A 20,446-nucleotide genomic window follows, 5' to 3' on the forward strand; every position below is an offset into this window, starting at 1 on the left:
GCTACATGGTGTCCCATAGGCACACACCACTTGGTGGCTGCACACATGACTTTCAACCAGCCAAGCTCATGTTCAGATGGGCTCAGTAGCCATTGTCACCAAACCTTTGTCCTACAAACAACACCCTCTCCTCACCCCAAATCAGAAAACACCCCTGCCCTATCAAAATTCCAGTGACATTTTTTTTGTAAAAATAGGGGGAAAAAATCCTAAAGTCATACAGGTGTTCAAAAGACCCAAAAGAGCTACAACGATCTTGAGAAAGAAAAATAGAACTGGAGGTGTCACATTTCCTGATTCCAGAACGTATTACAAAGCTACAGTCTTTAAAACAGAATGGTGCTAGAATAAAGACAGACGTATAGACCAATGGAAAGAGACAGAGATCCTGGAAATAACCCTCACCTCATGTATATTGTCAAACAATCTTTTAGAAGAGTGCCAAGTCTAAACAATAAGAAAAGGACAGTTTTCAACAAAGAGTGCAGGTAAAACTGAATATCCACATGCAAAAGAGCAAAATTAGATGCTTATGTTATAATATTTACAAAAACTAGCTTGAAACAGATTAAAGATCTAAACATAAGACTTGAAACTCTAAAATTCCTAGAAGAAAATATTGAAGTCTTCATAACATTGGATTTGGCAATGTTTTCTTGGATATGACACCAAAAGCAAATGGGAGTTGATCAAACAAAAACTCTGCGCAGCAAAGAAAACTATCAACAGAGTGAAATCAACCTATAGAGAAAGAGAAAATATTCACAAACCCCATATCTGACAAAGGTTTCAAATCCGGAATATATAAAGAACTCCCACAACTCAACAACAGCAGCAACAGCAAATAATCCGACTTGAAGATGGGAAAAGTGCTTGAATAGACATTTCTCCAAAGAAGATACACCAATGACCATTAAGCACGTGAAAAGATACTCAATATCACTCATCATCAGAGAAATGCAAATCAAAACAATGAGATATCAAGACACACCCATTAGAATGAATATCGAAACAATAGTAAACAATAATAATCGATGAGGATGCTGGAAAATTGGAACCTTGATGTCCTACTGGTGGGAATATAAAACAATCCAGCCACTATAGAAAATGATATGGAGGGTCCTCAAAAAATTAAAAATAGAATGACCATATAACCCAGCAATGCCACTTCTGGGCATACATCCAAAATAACTGAAATAGGATTGCAAAGAAATAGCTGCACATGGAAATTTGTTGCAGCATTTGCCACAACAGCCAAGAAGTAGACACAACATAAATGTCCACCAATGGATGAACAGATAAAGATAAATGTGGGACATGCATATGGTGAAGTATTACTCAGCCTTAAAAAATAAGGGAATCCTATCATATGAGACATTGTGAGAGGAAGCTTGTGGACACCATGAGAAGTGAAATGAGCCAGTTACAAAAAGACACATACTGCAAGATTCCACTTAGAGGCGGTATCTGAAGTCATCCAACCGTTAGAAACAGAAAATAGAATGGTGGTTGCCAAAGGGTGGGGAAGGGGGGAGATGCTCAACAAGTAAAGAGTTCCAGTTTTGCAAGATGAGAAAATTCTAGAGATTCATTGCACAACAAGGAACATATAGTTAACATTACTGGACTGCTCACTTAAAAATGGTTAGGATGGAGGGCACCTGGGTGGCTCAGTGGGTTAAGCACCTGACTCTTGATTTTGGCTTGAATCGTGATCTCAGGGTCATGAGATTGGGCCCCACTTCAGGATCCACAGGAAAGTCTGGGATTCTTTCTCCCTCACCTTCCCCATCTCTCTCTCTCTCTCTCTCTCTCTCTCAAAAATAAATTTTAAAAATCCTTACAAAAATATGGCTAAGATGGTAAATTTATGCTATGTGTGTTTTACCACAATTTTTAAGAAAGGACGGGAAAAATCACCTGTTTTCAAAAGTAAGGGTAAGAATGTGCCCCTTAAATGTAGCCATTGATTTAACAGGTATAATATAAACTTTTTTTGAGGTATGATCATGGCTAAGAGCTACAATGGGAACAAAATCCAAGTAAACGTTTTCTTAAAGCATGCTTCCTTGCCCCTATAATGAATCAGCATAATGTTTGTTTTCTCCCATAAATAATACTTGGAAAGGAAGAAGAAAATATGTATCAGGCAGCAAAATTTAAGGTTTGGGGAACAAGACTTGAGTCGTTTGAAAGTAAAAAAGAGGGGCGTCTGGGTGGCTCAGTGGGTTAAAGCCTGTGCCTTCGGCTCAGGTCATGATCCCAGGGTCCTGGGATCAAGCCCCGTGTCGGGTGCTCTGCTCAGCAGGGAGCCTGCTTCCCTTCCTCTCTCTGCCTGCCTCTCTGCCTACCTGTGATCTCTGTCTGTCAAATAAATAAAATCTTAAAAAAAAAAAAGAAAGTAAAAAAGAATCTGATATAACAGTGAGACCTGGTGCAAAAATTATTTCTGCACTCAGTACAGTCTGAGCTCTTAAATCAGCTCCAGGAAAGGCCTAAGATTTTGCACCTGTTGACCTCTCCAGCTTGACCTTCTTCTTGCCCTAGGAGATGGCCCAATGATTCTGTTCACAGTTGTCCACCATACAATGCAGGAACTCCATCTTCCTCACATTGCGAATGAAGCCAGTATTAAGGATGATCTGCTATTGTCACTGTTGTCATATAGAGAAACACAAGTCATGATAGCAGAGGAAAGTCTGTCTATTTAGTGAGGTGGCCTTGGCAGGAGACCAGTGTCCAGTTGGAGGACTCAACAAGATAGCATTGAGGGCCAAGGAGAACCAAGAGGCAGCCCTCAGAAGGCTGCCACCTAAGGACACAGGTGCAGGGAGCGCAAAGAAAACCTAAGCTGAGGCCCGCAGTTTTGCCCACCAGGTGTCAGGCCCAGAGGGAGAAGCTGGAGTTCAAATCTCTGGCCCAGCTCTGAGGAACAGCAAGACGCAGAGTGTGGGCTCTCAGTCAGCTGGCCAAAAGTTGGTGGACTAGATGGAGAAAGGCAAAACCATAAAAAAGAGAATGGATTCCAAGATCCACTGCGAATTTAGATTTCTAAGGAAAGCCAACAAAAAGATAGATCAACCCTGTGACTCCACTTCTGAGAGCTTAAAAAGAGAACCACCTGTTGATACAATTTTCTCTTGGAAACATATCAACACTGTGAAGAAAAATTTGTTCTCATGATGATCAGGAGGCCAGTCTTCAAAAGGACATCCTTTCTTCCTTACAGTAAGGTGACAGCGAGTGGTCACAATGGCAGCATTTCAAAGGCACAACCCAAACATCTTGGCTTGAAATGGTGAACACTCATTAGACATGGATCAATACAGTAGAGAAGGGCAGCCCCCAGTGCTTGGCTCTTGGTGCCATGGTGTCCCCAAGTCCTAACTGAGTCCTGGCTAGTGTTCAGGGCACTTCCCATAGGTACCACTTGCCTGATTGGTCTACTTTCTCCACTGAAGATGACCTTCCAACCCAGCCCCAGGATTGCCTCCTCCACCACCTAGGAATTCCTCAAGCCGATGCTCTACCCTGGAAACTTTCCAGATTTTTCCTTCCAGCCATAACTCCCTTTCCCCACATTCTGCTAGACCTATCTCTGAATTTTTCTTCTAGGGGAAAAAAAAGTAAATGCAAGGTCTTTAATTTATATGTTTGTGTTCTCAGTTGAGGATATACACATTTTTTAAAGGGGGGAAAGGGAAGAGAGAGAGAAAGAACCTCAAGCAGGCTCCACGCCCAGCATGGAGCCCAACGCAGGACTCAATCTCACGATCTGGAGATCATGGCCTGAGTCAGTATCAAGAGTCTTAAATGCCACCCAGGCGCCTGGGGATATACACATTAGAACAATATAAAAGTACATTGTACGTGTGCTATTGTTGATTCTTTCTATTAAAATTAAACATTGGATTTTTCTAACATCAATAAGCATCCTACTAGAAAGTAGTTTTATGAGAAAATTGTATGTCCATATTATTTAAATGCTACTGGATTCTTCCCAAAACTCTAGGCAGCCCTTTCTAAAACAACCTGTAATACTGTAATTGGTCAAAACATTTTTTTAATATGGATCCATAAATTTCAAAGGACTTGTCAACTTCCCACAAATGTGTACACAACTGTATCTGAGTATACAGGGTTTTCTGGGGATAGGATCAATGTCCGCGTGTGATTCTAGAAGCATCTATTCTACCTCCCCACTAAAGTTTAAGCACCATAGCACCACCGCTTCAGTGAAAAATTTTAATGTGAATCTTTCAGGGAGTCTAGCTCAATCGTTCTAAACATTTGATCCACACACAAGATGCAAGGTTCTAAGTAGTGCTTTTGCTTAAGAATGAGAGCAGGAGACTATCACAGGGCCTCAGCAGAAATCACTGGACCATGTAATCCATATGGAAAAAAGCAGGATGGGAGATAAGATCTGCTCACTCCCTGTTGGGTGTGGGACAGGAGGACCCCAGGCCCCTGCAAGCAGCCTTCACAAACGGGTACACTGTGTTCAGCAGTTTACTAATGGCTTTGTAACCGTCCCTGCAACTCACACATCTGACTTCTTACAGTCCTCGGGTCCTCTCATACGTTAAACGCTGAGTAGGCTCTCTACTGAGAAATTCTGAAATAATTTTCTCATCTTTGATAAAGCACAAAAAAATCTAAATTGTAATGAGATGAAATCTCTAACATCTTCCTGAGACATTACTTACTCCAACTCTTCTCTAAGGAAAATGAACCTTAAATTGGTTGAAAATGACATATAAAAACTTTTATTTCCAAGATACTCATCTTTAGAAGAGTAACCCCATAAATGAAGTACACAAAATAATGAAATGAGTGTACAGTGCACAGGAATTATCTTTTCTAAAATCTACCCAGATATTAAGGAAAAAAGGAAGGGAGGGGAGGAGAAGACTGGAAGACAACAGAGGGGAGAAGAGGGGAGGGGAGGGGAGAGAGGACAGATGTGGAAAACACCTCCTGTTTTGGAGACGTTGCTTGTGTTATCCAAGCCACACTCATGACTGATGAGCTCACGTGGTTTGGCCCAAGTTGAATCCCCAGGTGGGAAAACTGCTTTTGGTCCCACACATTTTCTTGCCATCATGCTCGGGAGCCAGTCATGTGGCTCAAGTGTTCCTAGCCCAGCTGCTGGATATTTGCTAATGTGTCTGTTTGCAATTAAGTCTATTCTATTTATCATGTCATGGAGTCCCAATTTTTAAAACTGAAGTTTTTAAAAGATGTCAAACATCATCTTCCCAAATGATCAGTGGGCTTGTTCATTTTAGCAAGGGAGAAGGACGCAGCCACTCCCTCATCACCCTCCCCCACCCCAGGAAATAGAGACAAGAGAGCACGAGTAGTATTTATGGCACTTCTGTCTCACCCATGGGATTTCATGCCCTCCACCCAACAACCCAATGACTTCTTCCATCCACCCCCCCCTCATTTTATAGCTGGAAACTGAAACCAGGGGAGTCAAGACCACATGGATAAAACAAGATAGAACCAGAATCCTAACCAGAATCCTAACCAAAGTCTGTGTTTGCAAAGCCCATGGAAAAATCCCCTGAAAACCCTGAGAGATGGTGCCAGGTCTGGCCCAGACCCCAAGGAAACTCCCTATCTCTTCTGGGGAGAAAATAGACTTCTCTGGGGACAGATTCTGTGTCAGGAGGATCCATTTGCCTACTGCTCTTGTTTTAAACATGAAAGAAAAGTCAGAATTGGCCGCTTGAGACCCTTGGGTTGGGTGCGGTGAGGTTCTTCTTTTGTGTCATAGGTTCTGGGTCCAGAAGTCAGCGGATTCGATCATAGAACTTCATTAAAGTTGCATACTTATCTTTCCATTTGGCATTAATAATTCCTTTCATCACTCTGCCTTGTTCTGAGAAGGTTCTGAGCTGCATTTTTCCTTTTTGTATCTGTCCAGTTGAAATTTACAGACATCTCTCATTTCAAAGATGGCTTTCCATGGACCTCCAACTTGCCATCCTACTGGGTCATATTCCAAAGACTTCCCCCAAGCTATTCTGCAATTCCATGAAATTAGTTTTCATAACGTCTACTCAAAAGCTTTTTCGTTTTCCATGTCTGGAAATCTTTTTTAAGAAAGAGACACACACAGGCACACAAGGAAATAATTTTGAAACAAAAGCTTAAATATATCCAGAGGCCCCATTTTGAGGGCATTTATTCACTCTTCTGTGAGCACTGCTTTTTAAAATCAGTCTGGCCCTCCTACAAGTTCTAGGATTTCTGTTAACTCCTGATGTCCCATTTAAAGTGGGAGCTACAGAAATCCTTGATGACCAGGAAGGCATGTGGCCTCTCTGCTGCGAGACCAGAAGTCACACTTCAGGAAACCCCAGGGGCTCAAGCTGGCAGCCCAAGCTGCCTTCGTGGGCCTCCTTCTCTCACTCCCCTTGCCTTCTGGCAGGAATCCTGGGAAAGGGGTCCTCGTTCTTGCCCACCCGGAAGGAAGAAAATAAAGAATTTATTAGGTCCTCCATTATAGAAGGAAGAGGGTGGAATTTAATATATCCCTGCCATTTGAAAGAGTTTTGGGGGAATCCTCAAAAGCAAATGCCTTGGAACATCTCAGAGAAAACCCTTCTAAATCTAAAGGTAGTCTTTCAACTGTTTATTTTACAACTTGAAGCTCATTTTCCATTCTATGAAAATGCACAAAGGAAGAAGATATCAACCACACATACATATGTCTGAGACATTATCTGTTTGACCCAGGCTCTGAACGTGTTTCCTGCGATAGCGAAATTTTAACTCTTCTGATGATGTGTGTTGGCTTGGCCTCACTGCCACCCACAGTATCCTTGTAAACACTCAGTAGCCAAGTCTAGATCTTTCATTGTTGGCTCCGCCTGGTAAAGTCAAGTAAAACGATACCCATTCAGCAGCTCCTGTATTTAAACAGGGCAATACAGAAAGGGAGGGATGGGATGACCCCCCACACACACATGCAGCCTCCCCACTGAATGAGGCCACGGGCAAGCGTAGGCTAAGCACCATCAGTGTTAGCTTCCTTCCCCCTGTAAAGGCCACTTGAAGAGCCTCCAGGTGAGCTGCCAGATATGTGGAAACTTATTTAAAAGACATATTCCTAAAGTCCAAGATAATAACCACGAAGCAGAAAGTTCCACATCAGTGGTAGCTGGAAAAGCTCGACACCACCACACATGTGTAGAAAACATTCTGCCCTCTTAAAGACCAGGCAGCCAGACATGGCATTTTCCCCATTTCTCCTGCTAATGATAAACATTCAGCAGAGATTAGATGGGATTTGATGTTAAAGCAGAGAGAGAGTGCCTTCGAAAACACTTCAGAAGAAATTGCACACATGTCCAGCCCATGCCATTGCCATGTCCCGAGATACTGCTGCTTGGGCCGGCACTGGCCTCTGGCCACCTCTCTGCCTTTCCTGGCCACAAACTTTGGGGGCTCCCAGCTTCTCCAAAACCATCCTGTTCCACTGTAGAATTACCCAAAGTGGTTAAAATGTGCTCACACTGCAAGGAAAAATTAAACATCTTGGTTTTCTGCTCTGATTCATGATCAAATCTGAAAGAGAAAATTATTTAAAATAGACTTTTTTTTTTTAAATTTAAGTCAAAACCTCTAATATAATATTATCAACACCAGATTTAGTGTAATAGCCTGGAAAAATTCTACTTCCTTACCTCTCTATCAGTAATGATCAGTTAATCTCCCTAGGCCCTTACGTGTAGGGTTCTGCTATGATTTCCTTCCCTCTGTTTCCCTGGGCCTGACCAGGGATGGGTCTCCTGCTGCCCCCACAAGAAACAGAGAGCCCCCCACCAGGGGCACATCGGGCAATCTGTGAGCCTTGGCTGAGCTGGCCCTAGCTCTGGGTGCTGGCTCGGAAGTGCTGAATCAACTGATGAAGATTCCAGAAGAGAAAAACCAGTTTCCTGGAATGGCTTCCCTTGAGACCTGAGTCATCTACAGCTGCTGTTCAATTTTTAATTTTCCAATTAAACTGACCCATGAGTTCTTCCTTGCAGTGACCAATGCTCAATGCCCGGGGTCCATGAAGTAAATGTATAGTGCACCCCAGGGAAATCTTAAAGCACTGGTTCCCACCATGATTTCCACTGACCATTCCTAACTCATGAATATTTCTCTGTATCTCATGAGACTTAGAATTCAGGAAGGAGGACAGCAGGATCATGTTCTGCTAGATGCAGCCAGACTCCTACAAAAGACTAGCAATTTGCCTTTGGGAAAGGGTTTGGCAGAACTTTTCCTGTTTGTCTTATTTTTTCTCCTCTTTCCAGATTTTTTTAAACAATTACCTCTCTGCTAAGTAAATTTATAATACACTACTCCATGGAAGACTGGTCAATAGGAAGGAGTGCCTTTGTTCATATGATATCCTAACATATTCTCTAACGACTTCTGCTCCCTTGATACTCCCGGTCTTGGGGTATCTGCTTACGAGCTCAATTTAATATGGGCAGGAGCACCCAGAAATGCTGACTTTGCTTTGCTACTAACACTGTGATGTCAGACTAGTCATTCACTTCTCTGTGCTCCATTCTTTCGTCTGAAATGTCAAGGTGTGGAGAAAGCATCCACCCAGGTAGTAATTTTTTTGATATTTAAAATAGCTGAATGGAAATCACATATTTGCCAAACAGAGGGCGAGGTCTATGTCTCAGTCATTCCTGAACCCTCCCTCAATCTCTAAGCTCCCCAGCTCATGGAGCAGAGCACGGCTCATTGAGCTTGAATGAATGAGAACACGTGAACCCAGTAGAAGGTTAGGTACATTCTCTCTGAGCTGGCATCCCGTCCTTCAGGACCCCAACGGTGGGGAGCTCACTCAGGCTAACAATATGAGCTAACGATAAGTCTAATTTAAAACGGGACGTTTGTAATGATAGTCTGTGTGAATTTTTTTTTAAGATTTTATTTATTTATTTGACAGAGATCACAAGTAGACAGGGAGGCAGGCAGAGAGAGAAGGAGAAGCAGGCTTCCCACAGAGCACGGAGCCCGATGCGGGGCTCGATCCCAGGACCCGGAGATCACGACCTGAGCCAAAGGCAGAGGCTCAACCCACTGAGCCACCCAGGCGCCCCATGAATTTTTTAAAACATGTTCAAGTAAGTTGCCTCTCCGGAGCAAGTAGCAGAGGGCTGGTAATGAAAAGTTTGGGAATTACTGGATCAGTTCCCCTTCACATTATTCCTGCCAGTTTTAAAGTTCAAAAGTCCTACATGGAGACAGCATGGCCTCAATATGCAAATTTGCTTTGGTTCTGAAACAACCTACTGTTAATTTACACTTTTCTTAGGGGATGGGAGCAAAATGTTTCTTTTATAAGTTCTTACTTGACTGACGCCCTTGTAATAAAATTATTTGAGCGTGCAGAATGCCTCGTTTCAAGGCACAATTTCACTTCAGTACCTGAGCACAGAAAAAAATAAAATAAAATTCTAAATGTATATCCACTTCAGGTATTACAATCACATTTAAAAAGATGTGTGTTTAAACAGGCTAAAGTTACCCCTGAGCCCTGCGGAAAAGGCTATCAACCTACTCCCTGCAAACCCAGAAACCACACCCTGAAGCACTCCCACCACTTGAAGACTTTTCCGGAGCTCGGAAGGATGCACACACCGCCCTCTAGAGGACAGAAAACCAGCCTGCGCTTTCAGGGTAAGCTACACGGGGTCAATGTGCTAACTCAAAATTTCATCTCTCTCCTGGAATAGACTTATGAGACCAGAAGGTGTTTGAAATTATGCTTTCAAAAATCAAGATAGTGTGGACAGCCACCCTTTGTGAATCAGGATGCTGTGTGTCATGAGCAGGGAGCAGGCATCCCCCTTATTTAGAGGGAGAAGGCAGCATCTTTTCCTTAAAACAGAGAATAACCTTCCAGAATTTTTATGTTGGAAAGACAGACACCGTATCTGGAAATGTGAGGGTGAAGAGAAGCGTCCTTGTCTAGTTCAAGGCTGTCTGAATTAGCGGAACTTTTTAAAGCTTCCCTGCGTTAAAATTTGAATTACTTTGGGCTTCCATTTCCTCAGCTTAGAGCAGCTAACGAGATTTCTTTAAATGTCAGGTCCCTCCTGACACTGTCAGCTGTTGGTGCCACAGTGGAGTGTTCTCCCTGCCTGCTTTCCACGGCAAAGGTACCACGAGAGCCCAGAGGTGGCATGGAAAGGCCGCCTGGTACGATTTGTCCCACTGAGAAGGGGAAGCTGCCTGTGATTCCTCCTCCAAGAGATAACAGATCCTCTCGGGTTCCTCCAAACTGAATAGTGACAAAAACGAATTGTCAAAGAAAACTGGCTGAGGCCATTAGCATGCCTGCAAGACAGTCTCGTGGCACAGACTTTGTGGCTTGCTGGCAACTTTTAAACCCTAAATGTGGAATTTCACATAAAAGTGGGTGGCAACACGGGCTGCTGGTCGGAACTATGCTTTATCTGGTTGAGCAAGCTCCCCGGGCAGGAAGCTCCTGAGGCAGGAACTCTCTACCAACTTCCAGCAGGGATAGAGGACTGATTTCAAGCTGGTTTACAGCAGTGGGCCCTGCAGCCCTCTGCCCCAAAACTACAAATCCATCATTGATTATCAATTGAGGGTTTCTTCCTACTTCATCATCGGTGATGTGTTAGGTTCTAAGCTATGAAAATGACAAAAGGCACTCATGTGGCCAGAATAAAGGGAAGTGCGGAAACAAAGACATTTCTATTCAGAAAGATCTTATATCAAAAATGCCCTTAAGACCCCTCATTTGGCCACTGGCCATATATCCCATCAGAAGAGACACGAGCATGGTGGGATGGAGCTGGCAGAGCTGGAGTCAAGAGCTAACCTTCTAGAGGCTTCCCTGGCCACCTCCAAGGAAGGTGGGGTGGCCACACCCTCCAATTCCCCCATAGGAAAAATGCAGGATGGCCACACTTTTCCACCTTACTGTGGCATCCTCTCCCGGGCCCTGTTCTCCACCCAATGTCTTCTTCTTGGTTTTCTCCCTGCCAGACTAGGGAAAGAGAAAAATAAGTCTCAGTAATGGCTACCCCTGCCTCAACAAAGATGGTTAAGACCACATGACCATTGCTATACGTTGAGCTCCTACAAAAGTCCCTCACCTCTCCATCCCTGTGCCTTCACACTCAGCAACAAGTCCACATTAAGAACAAAGTAAAGTACAGGTCCCACCCTTCTGGTCCTCAGCCCCAGAGGTGGCCTAGATGTCAATTAAAGTCGTTTATGTTCAGTGTCTTGAACTATTGGGAATGGGTACCCTGGGAGGTGGAGGGAATCCCAGGTCGAGGAGCAGTATCAGTCCACATGGGCTCTGAGTGCCTTTACAGACCTCAGATCCTACAGGGATAGCTGTGCGCCAGGCAAGGAGCTGGCTGGCATGGGCCTGCACCCTTGCACTCCCTCTGGGAGCAGGACACACCCCTGTGCTCAGAGCAGCTTGTTCTTGGAGCCCAGACCAGCCTCTTAGTGTGCTCCTGGGCCAAGCTGTGAAATGCTGATGTGGGTTTTACTCCCTCCCCCTCACCCCTGGATTCCCTTGGTTCCTCCCAGCGACCCTACCCCTGCTTCAATCCTGGTCCACTTTCTAACACTTGAAACAGGTCCCCAAGGCTGGCTGACCACTGTCAGGGAACACCATCCATCCTGGGTGTCCCAGCTCAGGAACAGGACTTGGGCCGTCTGACTTGGCACCCGTACCACATCTGGGCAAGCCGGGCGGGCCCCATGGCCCCAGGAGCCCTGCCTTATCCACTGGGCATGTGGCCCAAACACCAAATGCCTTCTCCTCCTCTGGCCTAGGCAGCAGTTTTATGCAAACCCCCCACCCCCGACCCCAGGACAGAGACTCCAATAGTGACCTCAGGTTCCTGAAAAGAGGAAACCCTTGGTACCAGCCGAGGAACTCTTGACTTGGCTCTGAGCCAGGGCACCAGAGTCGCCCCCAGCCCCCAAGGGTAAAAGATGTGCTCCACCAGCCCCTGTCCATGTGGAGCCTGGGGCAGAAGGCCCACCTGATGTGCCCACCTGGGAAGATTCAGACAGAATCTTCCCCAAAAAGCCGCTCAACGGGTAGTTGCGAATCCTCGCGAAGACACTTCTGCTAACAAAGCAAATTCTTCCCCTCCCCCAAGTTCCAGAGGGAGGAGAGACTGTCAAACAGACTGCAGCCCAGAAACACTGCAGGATGGGTGGAGGAAACCCACAACGCCACGCGACTGCAGCCCACGGGCGGGCCGTGGCCTTCACCAAGCTGCAGAAACCCCGGGGCCCCCAAGTGGGAAAGAAAGCTCAGCTGAATCTTCCAGGGACCAGAACCATGTCCAGAACACCAATTCCAACAGAGTGACCATGAGACCGCCCCCCCCGTAACGCTCAGCGGGGTCTGAAACCGTTCCTTCTAGCCCATGACCCCGGGAAAGCAGAGGGGACGGCACGCTTACCCTGAGCAAATCTGAAGAAATGTATGTCCCTGGGCTTCTCTATTCACTTAGATTCGCATGGTTTTCCCACTGACGGCGTCTGCTTTCCTTTCTGCAAGAGCAGGGCTCTGGGCGGAGGAGGAAACCCCTTGCGGTCCTTGCAGGAGGCTGGAGCCCAAGAGAACTGAGCGGCCTTTGGTGGAAGACTGAGCTCCAAACCCTGGACATGATCCAAGGATACAGTCAGGGCTTCCTCCAGCTCCTCCTCCTCCTTCTCCTCCTCCTCCTCCCCACCCCTCCTCCCGACCCCTCCTCTCCCTCTCCCCACTGTGGGCCTGACCCAACTGTAAATGAAAACCAGACTCTCTGTGCTCTGTTGCTTCTGGCCCCCGCTGCAGGCTGATGTCACCCTCCGAAGGCTGTCTTCACCCTCCAAGCCTTTTGCTGGACTCCTGCAAACCCCAACCCTTGAAAAGAAATCCACCTCTTCCACTCCTCACCTTTTGGGCTGGGCCCCTGGTGGCAAAGAGAATTTTGGAATTTTTTTTACACGGGTATCCATGGTTTTCCTGCCGTGTTTTCCAACACCATCTGCAGGGAAAACAGGAAATGCAATCTCCCCCCACTCCACCCTCACCACGCCCTCCCATTTCTCCTTGAAGTTTCTGAATCGAGACTTCTCTTAATAACCTCCCTTTCAAGAATAAAAACAATTAACATCTTCTTGGCCTTGTGCTGAGCAGAACTCTGTTCACCAGTGAAAGGACAAGAATGTGAAGCTACTTCTTTTTTAAAAGCTCTGTACATAATGATTCTGCCTGGGAGACTCATGGTCCCATTCTAGGACAGGGACAAGGGGAACGAGGACGATTTCCTTGCTCAGAGTTTCAAGAAAATTCCTGAGAAACAAATTGCCAGGCTTTGCACATTTTACAACCCTTTAATATACGTTATCCATTATCTCTTTTCTCCCAAATATCACCACCCCCACGGCTTTAAATACATATTTCTGTCTCTCTCTCTCTCTCTCTTTTGGTTAGGTGAGATTATGGCCTAATTTTGCAGGTGAGAAAAACCAGGGTTCATAGCAAGGCTCGGTCGAAAGCCTGGCCTCGGACACCCCAGACCCCTGCTCTCCATCCTGTGACTCTCAGTGAGATTCAGGGGAAGTATGAAGAGACCTTCTAATAGATACTTCTGACTTTGAGATCTTTTCACAGCCAAGTATGGAGAGTAAATACATCCTGTGCTCCTTTCCACAGATTATCCCCTTCAAGTTTAGGGAAGGTGGGGAGACAGCAGGAGGAGACCACACCTGCTCCTAGACAGAGCCCTCAGCTGGTTACACAGGAACCACAGGCAAGGGCAGCAACAAATAGGTACACCCAGAAGCCTGATCCCGGATCTGTGGCTTCCAACACCTGGGGCTGACCCACCGAGAGCCACAGGTGTGAATACAAGCTCTCCTCTTCAACTCCTGCATAGGGTCACCCCCTAGGTGGCATAACACAGTGTGTTTGCCACCCTCCGTGGGACAAGGCTGTCAGGACCCTCAGTACAAACCTTGTTGGGTCAAAAGATCCCCTCTTGACCCGTGTGTGGAGCCCTCCTGATGATGGGCAGGAGCCTGTCCTGTGCTGTCCTGTCCATGACCCAAGACCCCCACTTCCATAAAAAGAAAAGACCCTTGTGACCTCAAGATGGTTGCCACCTCCGGGCCTGCCCTCTCCTGCCTTGAGAGTGTAGTATCCTTAACAAACTGCTTTGTGCTTGCCACTCTCCTTCCAACTGCCTTTATCCCAGCGCAGTCCATGTGGGGGAATCAGAGGAGGACACTTCCACTCACACACATCGCAGACTCTCCCACCGCTAACGCTCCCCTCCTGCAGTGCAGGGTCTCACCTCTTCTCCGTGCCCTGGGGGTCAGCCCCAGGAATGTCACAGAGGCTGAGGGACAGGGAGGGAGGCCTGGACTGTGCTGTTTCCCTGTAGATGAAGAAACAATGAGCAGAGGCTCTGAGCAGAAACCCCATTGTCCAGGCAGCATCTGGGAAGACCACAACCCACATAGGGTCCCCGCTGCCCGGGGCAGGTGCGGACTTGAGCCCTGTGCAGCTGGGACACTTGCTGGACTTGGCTGGTTGGCGGCTGCAAGTTCAGCACCGGGGAAAGCCGTGTGTCCAGGGCTTGTCTCCTGCTGCCAACAGGCAACTCTGGTGACAACTTCCTGTTCCAAGCAGTCCAGCCCACAGAGGCTACTGGACAAGCATGTGCTGGGTGTCCCTTGAGGTGGATCCTTTCTACAATCAAGAATATGACTAGTTCCTTTCAAAATACCTAAGAATACACCTTCCTTGGCCTTAGGAATGAGTGTCTTTTTTTAACTGAAGTGTGGTTGACGCACATGTTCCGTTAATTTCAGATGTGCAACACGGTGACTAGACAAGAGTATATATCACCTGTGCTCACCATATGGGGAGCTACCATCCTTCACAATCAACCCTATTACAATACCATTGACTATATTCCCTTTGGTGTATCTTTTATTCCTGTGACTTACTCATCCCATAATTACCGTTACTTAAAAGGCAAAGGTGATTCATCACCTAGAACAAGATTTAAAGACGTAAAAAATCCCTGTTCAATCAGGAACCATACTCTAGAATATTTGTCTGTACCTAGCATTGTAACTAGGTTATCTCCAACACTGCTTGTGACTGAAGAAACTTCTAGAAGCTGGTGGCAGAAAGCTCCAGCATTCTCCCCCAGAATCACTAGAGAGAGCATTTTGTCTTCTGGGATTTCCTCACTTAATCACCGGGCTTTGAGATTCTCCCTGAAATGTCCAAGTTCCTCTCTGACACCTGGTCCCAGGAGGAAACCACCTCAGATACCAGCAGTGACCTAAACACCCCAGGATCCTGAGTCCTGAGGGATCTCAGAAGCCACAGAGTCTCTCAGTTCAGCTTCCCCAGAAACGTTGTGTTGAACTAGTCCTGGCACCTCGTCCCAGATCTTCCTGCCCAAGTTAGAGAGGCACAAATCCCATTTCCCAGGCTGGCTAGTGTTTAGGGCTCTGGGTGGGTTCCCCTTCTTCAGTGTGCTGCTGTAACATCAGAAAAGAAGAGGCCGCCTCTGGAGGTTTCTCTGCTGGTCTTCCTTCTGCTGGCTGGCTGATTATCAGGTGCTAGGCACCCTCTCCCAGACTCCTTCATGGGCTGAGGGGCCCCTGCCCAGCCAGCCAGTGTGGGTGTCAGCAGCTAACGGCTCACACCTGCACCCATGTTGGAGGCTTATCCTGGGCTGCTAGCTGCTGTCTCTTCTGGAGAGAGGTTGCAATATGTGTAGCAGGTAGAATTCTAAGGGAAACTCCAGCTTCCGGCGTGCCAAGGAGTCATGGGGGCAGGGGCAGTGGGACTGGGCATCCCAGCGCCCCAGCGCAGGCCTGGAAGTTGAGGGGAAGTCGTGAAGAGAGTGACAGCAGCCTGAGTCCACATCCCAGCACCCAGGCTGTAGCTAAGGAATGTGTCCTTGTCCCTCCTCACCCCCTCTACATTCCGTATCCCTGGGTATGAGGGCGCGGGCTCTCCAGTGCAGGCCCTGGCTCCCCACCTTCCAGAATGGGCCAGAGGAGAGGCTAAGAAGTCCTGGGAGCGGTTCCCGAAGGCCCAGCTCCAAGCCCAACCCACTGCCCCCATCTCCTAAATCCCCACCATGGATCCCTTTGTGCTCACAAGAACTAGAGCTGTTTCTTTTTCCCGTACCAACCCCTGACCAGCACAGACCTATTACATCAGTTCTGAACTTTCTTTCAGGTCTAACAGCTGTGTTTATATATATCGGATGACAGACTAAAAGGAGTAATGCGAGGCCCAAAGGGGACTGTAGAGGCCTGTTGCTCTTCATTTGTGTCCCGCTCAGTCACACACGGGACTCCTCTACCTGGCTGCCTCTCAGGCTTCGAGCATCTTCTCAAAAGACTGTCTCTGTTGCTGTTCCTTTTGTACCTTTCCCTTGGCATTTCTTCTGATAAATTCCATCTGCCATTTGCAGTCTCCACCAAACCAGCAAACACATAAAATCAACCCACACAGATACAGACTCATAATGAATTAGTCGTCTACCCATGCTATGATATAATGTGGAAGAATATACTTACGTAGAATTTTAATTCATTTTTTAAATGTAGAATGGCTTCTCCTCAAATACCATTCTCATTCAACATAAGTCCATGATGATGGAAAAGATAATGTAAATAACACAACAGACCTACCCCTGACGTCGTTCACGGAATCTCAGTTGAGAGGGAGACCCATTTAGTTTGTGAGAATCTTAAGGGAGGTTATGGGTGGACACTTTGGACATGGAATGATTCACAACCAGCTGGAGAAGACCAGAGCTAACCTATTTCCATTTTATATAATCCTCCCCACAGAGGCTCCCTACCACCGCCCCCATCCCCATTGCCATAGTAACCACAGGATAGCACTAAAAGAGCCAAAGGAACCCAGAAGCCCATCATTGTGACTTTATCCCCAGTTGAGATGAGCCCACGATTCCCTGGCAAGTCCAAAGGTACCTCACAGCCTTCCACACTTGAAAAGGCCTTTTTTGGGTCACAGCTGACACCCCCCCGCTCCACAGACCCAAGGATATTGTTCAAGACTGAGAAAGGATCTTCCCAACAAGCATCAATAGATTTGGCAAATAACATGCAGACATGAAGACTATAGCATTATAGGAAAAGAAGAATCCCACTTCTGCATAATTGGCCCCAATCTTAAAATCACACTATTCCCCAGATAAAAGGACAATGCATTGTCATCAGCTGCACATTAATCTCCACAAAGACATAAACTAGGGAGGCAAATAGTGACACCTTCCTTGGGTGAGAGTGGAGAAGGGTGGAGTCTAAGGTCACGGCACATGAGCTGAAGCTCATTTCCCAGCCAGTGCGGTAAGCATTCCTGAATTTGCACAGATAGTCCTGCTCATCGAATCCCACACTTGCCGATGCTTGGAAGGCACGGAGAAAGGAAAGACAAGGCAAGTTAACAGGCATTTCTGTCCGTAAGATAAAAATCAAATTCCTAGAAGAAATGGAGCATGGATGGAGGGGAGTCTCGAGGCTTTCTGCCTGCTTGGGAGTCTGCCCCCTGCAGAGCCCATCACCAGCATAAGTGGTTACATGCACAGATTTGCCTGAGAGGCTGGAGAGCACCTCCTTGGACAGTGACCACGTGAGATTCCAGAGGCAACCTAATGTAAAATCCTCCAGAGACACAACTCTACTATTTCAAAAGAAGAAGGATTGTAAGCCCAACCAAAGAGGAGGATCTGAGGTTTCCACTGACCCCACAGCCAGAGGACGGCTGGCATTCCTCCTTCCACCCCAGTGCTAGTTTCAAGCCTCCTCGAGTAGCATCGTGGAAAGAGGGAATGAGGCCCCAGAGCCTTCTCTGCCACTAATGAACCGCAGGTCTCCAGCAATTCAGCTCAGCCTTCTGTGGCTCAGTTTCCCTGTCTGCAGAACGAGTGAGTGACAGCTGTGCCTGACAATGTCGGGACAGGTCCAGCACTGAGCCCCTACAACCAGATTTGCCTCGGCCTGATTTCCAGCCTTTGGCTTCTTTCCCTGCCCTGGGCTATAAACACCTGACTCTCCAGATTCACCTCCTCCCAACCCCAAGCTCAGGGGCAAGGATGGGAAATAAGCATATGCAGTGGGCTAGCTACCCCCTCCCATTCTTCCCAGGCACCTGGCGCTCACATATTGATGCAACCCCTCCCCTGCTCCATCCCCTGCTCAGTCCCCTGGTGCAATAATGCCATTGTAGCAAGTCTTGAAAGTCTAAAGCTATATCCAAGATTTATAAAGAACTCCTCAAACTCAACACACACAAAACAGATAATCACATCAAAAAATGGGCAGAAGACATGAACAGACATTTCTCCAATGAAGACATACAAATGGCTAACAGACACATGAAAAAATGTTCATCATCACTAGCCATCAGGGAGATTCAAATCAAAACCACATTGAGAAACCACATTACACCAATTAGAATGACCAAAATTAACAAGACGGTAAACAACAAATGTTGGAGAGGATGTGGGGGAAGGGGAACCCTCTTACAGTGTTGGTGCAGCCACTTTGAAAAACAATGTGGAGATTCCTTAAGAAATTAAAAATTGCAACTGCAATTGCACTACTGGATATTTACCCCAAAGATACAGATGTAGTGAAAAGAAGGGCCATCTGTACCCCAAATGTTCATAGCAGCAATCGACACAGTCGCCAAACTGTGGGAGGAACCAAGATGCCCTCAAGGGACGAATGGATAAAGAAGATATCGTCCATATATACAATGGCGTATCATGCCTCCATCGGAAAGGATGAATACCCAACTTTTGTATCAACATGGATGGGACTGGAGGGGATTATGCTGAGTGAAATAAGTCAAGCAGAGAGTCAATTATGATATGGTTTCACTTGTTTGTGGAGCATAAGGAATAACACAGAGGACATGGGGAGATGGAGAGGAGAAGGGAGTTGGGGGAAATTGGAGTGAGAGACGAACCATGAGAAACTGTACACTCTGAGGAACTAACTGAGGGTTTTGGAGGGAAGTGGGGTTGGGGCTGGGGTGAGCCTGGTGGTGGGTATTATGGAGGGCATGTATTGCATGGAGCACTGGGTATGGTGCATAAACAATGAATTCTGGAACACTGAAAATTTTTTAAAAAGAGAGAGAAAGTCTAAAGCTAAATGACAGTTCACCTCCAATCACTAACATATTCCAGGCTAGGACACTATGAAGGAAAATACTGTGTTCATTACCGTGCGTTTGATGTCCTCTCACCATGTACTTCAAGAGAGCTGTCCTTTTCCTGCAGAACCTTCCAGCACTATCTCCATGGGTTAATCCAGGGAAGAGCCTATGACCCAAGGGATCCAAACTAAGCTCTTCTCCAGGGTTTCCTGCTGTGCCTAGAGCTGGCCAATCTCAGGCCGTCTCTGATACGAAGCCAGGAACTGCCATATTTGCAGCCATTTGGAGAAAGCCAACCAGAGAGAACAAAACAGAGAGGAGAGAAAGGGAGAGAGAGGACCACAGCCTCCCAGCTCCAGATGTCTAAACCCAAGTCGGCCCCAGACTTTGTCCCACCCTATCCATCTCAACTTTCCCTTTGATTATGTGAGCCAAAAAATTATTCATTTTTTACATTAATTTGAGTCAGGTTTCCAACCCATGTAACCAAGGGAGTCTTGCCTGATGCATGAATAAAAGCTGTTCACGGGGCAACTTCCTAATGTGGGTCCTGGGCTAGCAGGTCAATCAGGCCATAGCATAATAACCACAGGAATTTTGTGATTTCTTCTGCTTCAGTCAAAATGGACCCCATCCTGACTTTCCGTGATTTTTCTTAAAATCATTTTTCTAATCAGGAAGGGAAGTCTTTGTCACTGAGTGGCACATGGACCCAAAACCTTAAAATAGAAATTAGATGTTCACAAAAGCATTCACCCTGAGAGGCATGAGGGAGGGCTTTGAATCCTAAAGTAAGCCTTTGACCTTCAGTGCCGGGGAAATACCTTGTAACAATATACGTTCTTTCGAAGGAATGCCTTACAGGAGGAGTTTTATATTTATCCTGAACAAGTAACTTTGGGGGACCAAGTTAGCCCTCTCTGTCTGGGGGAATAAGAAGATCACATTGAACAGAGGTAACACGCCAGCATTGAGCTGGTTCTAGGAAAATTTGTGTAAAATTGCCCAGTTAAAAATATAGCATTCTTCCCAGAATTTTGTGAGCTATAAACCATGCTCAGCCGATTAATTTTAAGGATGTCAAACCCAAATGTGAGACAAGCCAAGAAACTTTCGCAGTTGATTGGAATTCAAAAATCTTAGCAAAGAGATGTTTGGTTTTATAATTATCAGACTACACCAAGGTTCCATTTTTGACTCATT

General features: G+C 46.3%; 1 protein-coding gene across 10 annotated transcripts in view; it reads right to left on the minus strand.

Annotated features, from left to right (window-relative positions):
- Positions 1-12,708, minus strand: part of COL6A3 (collagen type VI alpha 3 chain) — a 77,082-nt gene extending 64,374 nt beyond the window's left edge. For 3 of the 10 annotated variants that reach the window (XM_032857570.1, XM_032857569.1, XM_032857568.1), the window contains exon 1: positions 12,492-12,706. The gene's annotated coding sequence lies outside the window, so the exon portion shown is untranslated. Of the gene's footprint in view, positions 1-12,491 lie in introns of all 10 variants that reach the window. The other 7 variants (XM_032857567.1, XM_032857566.1, XM_032857573.1 and 4 more) reach the window with 5 other exon arrangements.
- Between the last annotated feature and the right edge of the window lie 7,738 nt (positions 12,709-20,446).

The sequence above is a fragment of the Lontra canadensis genome, unplaced genomic scaffold (genome assembly GCF_010015895.1).
Source record: "Lontra canadensis isolate GAN:19392208 unplaced genomic scaffold, GSC_riverotter_1.0 scaffold13, whole genome shotgun sequence".
Lineage (NCBI taxonomy): Eukaryota > Metazoa > Chordata > Mammalia > Carnivora > Mustelidae > Lontra > Lontra canadensis.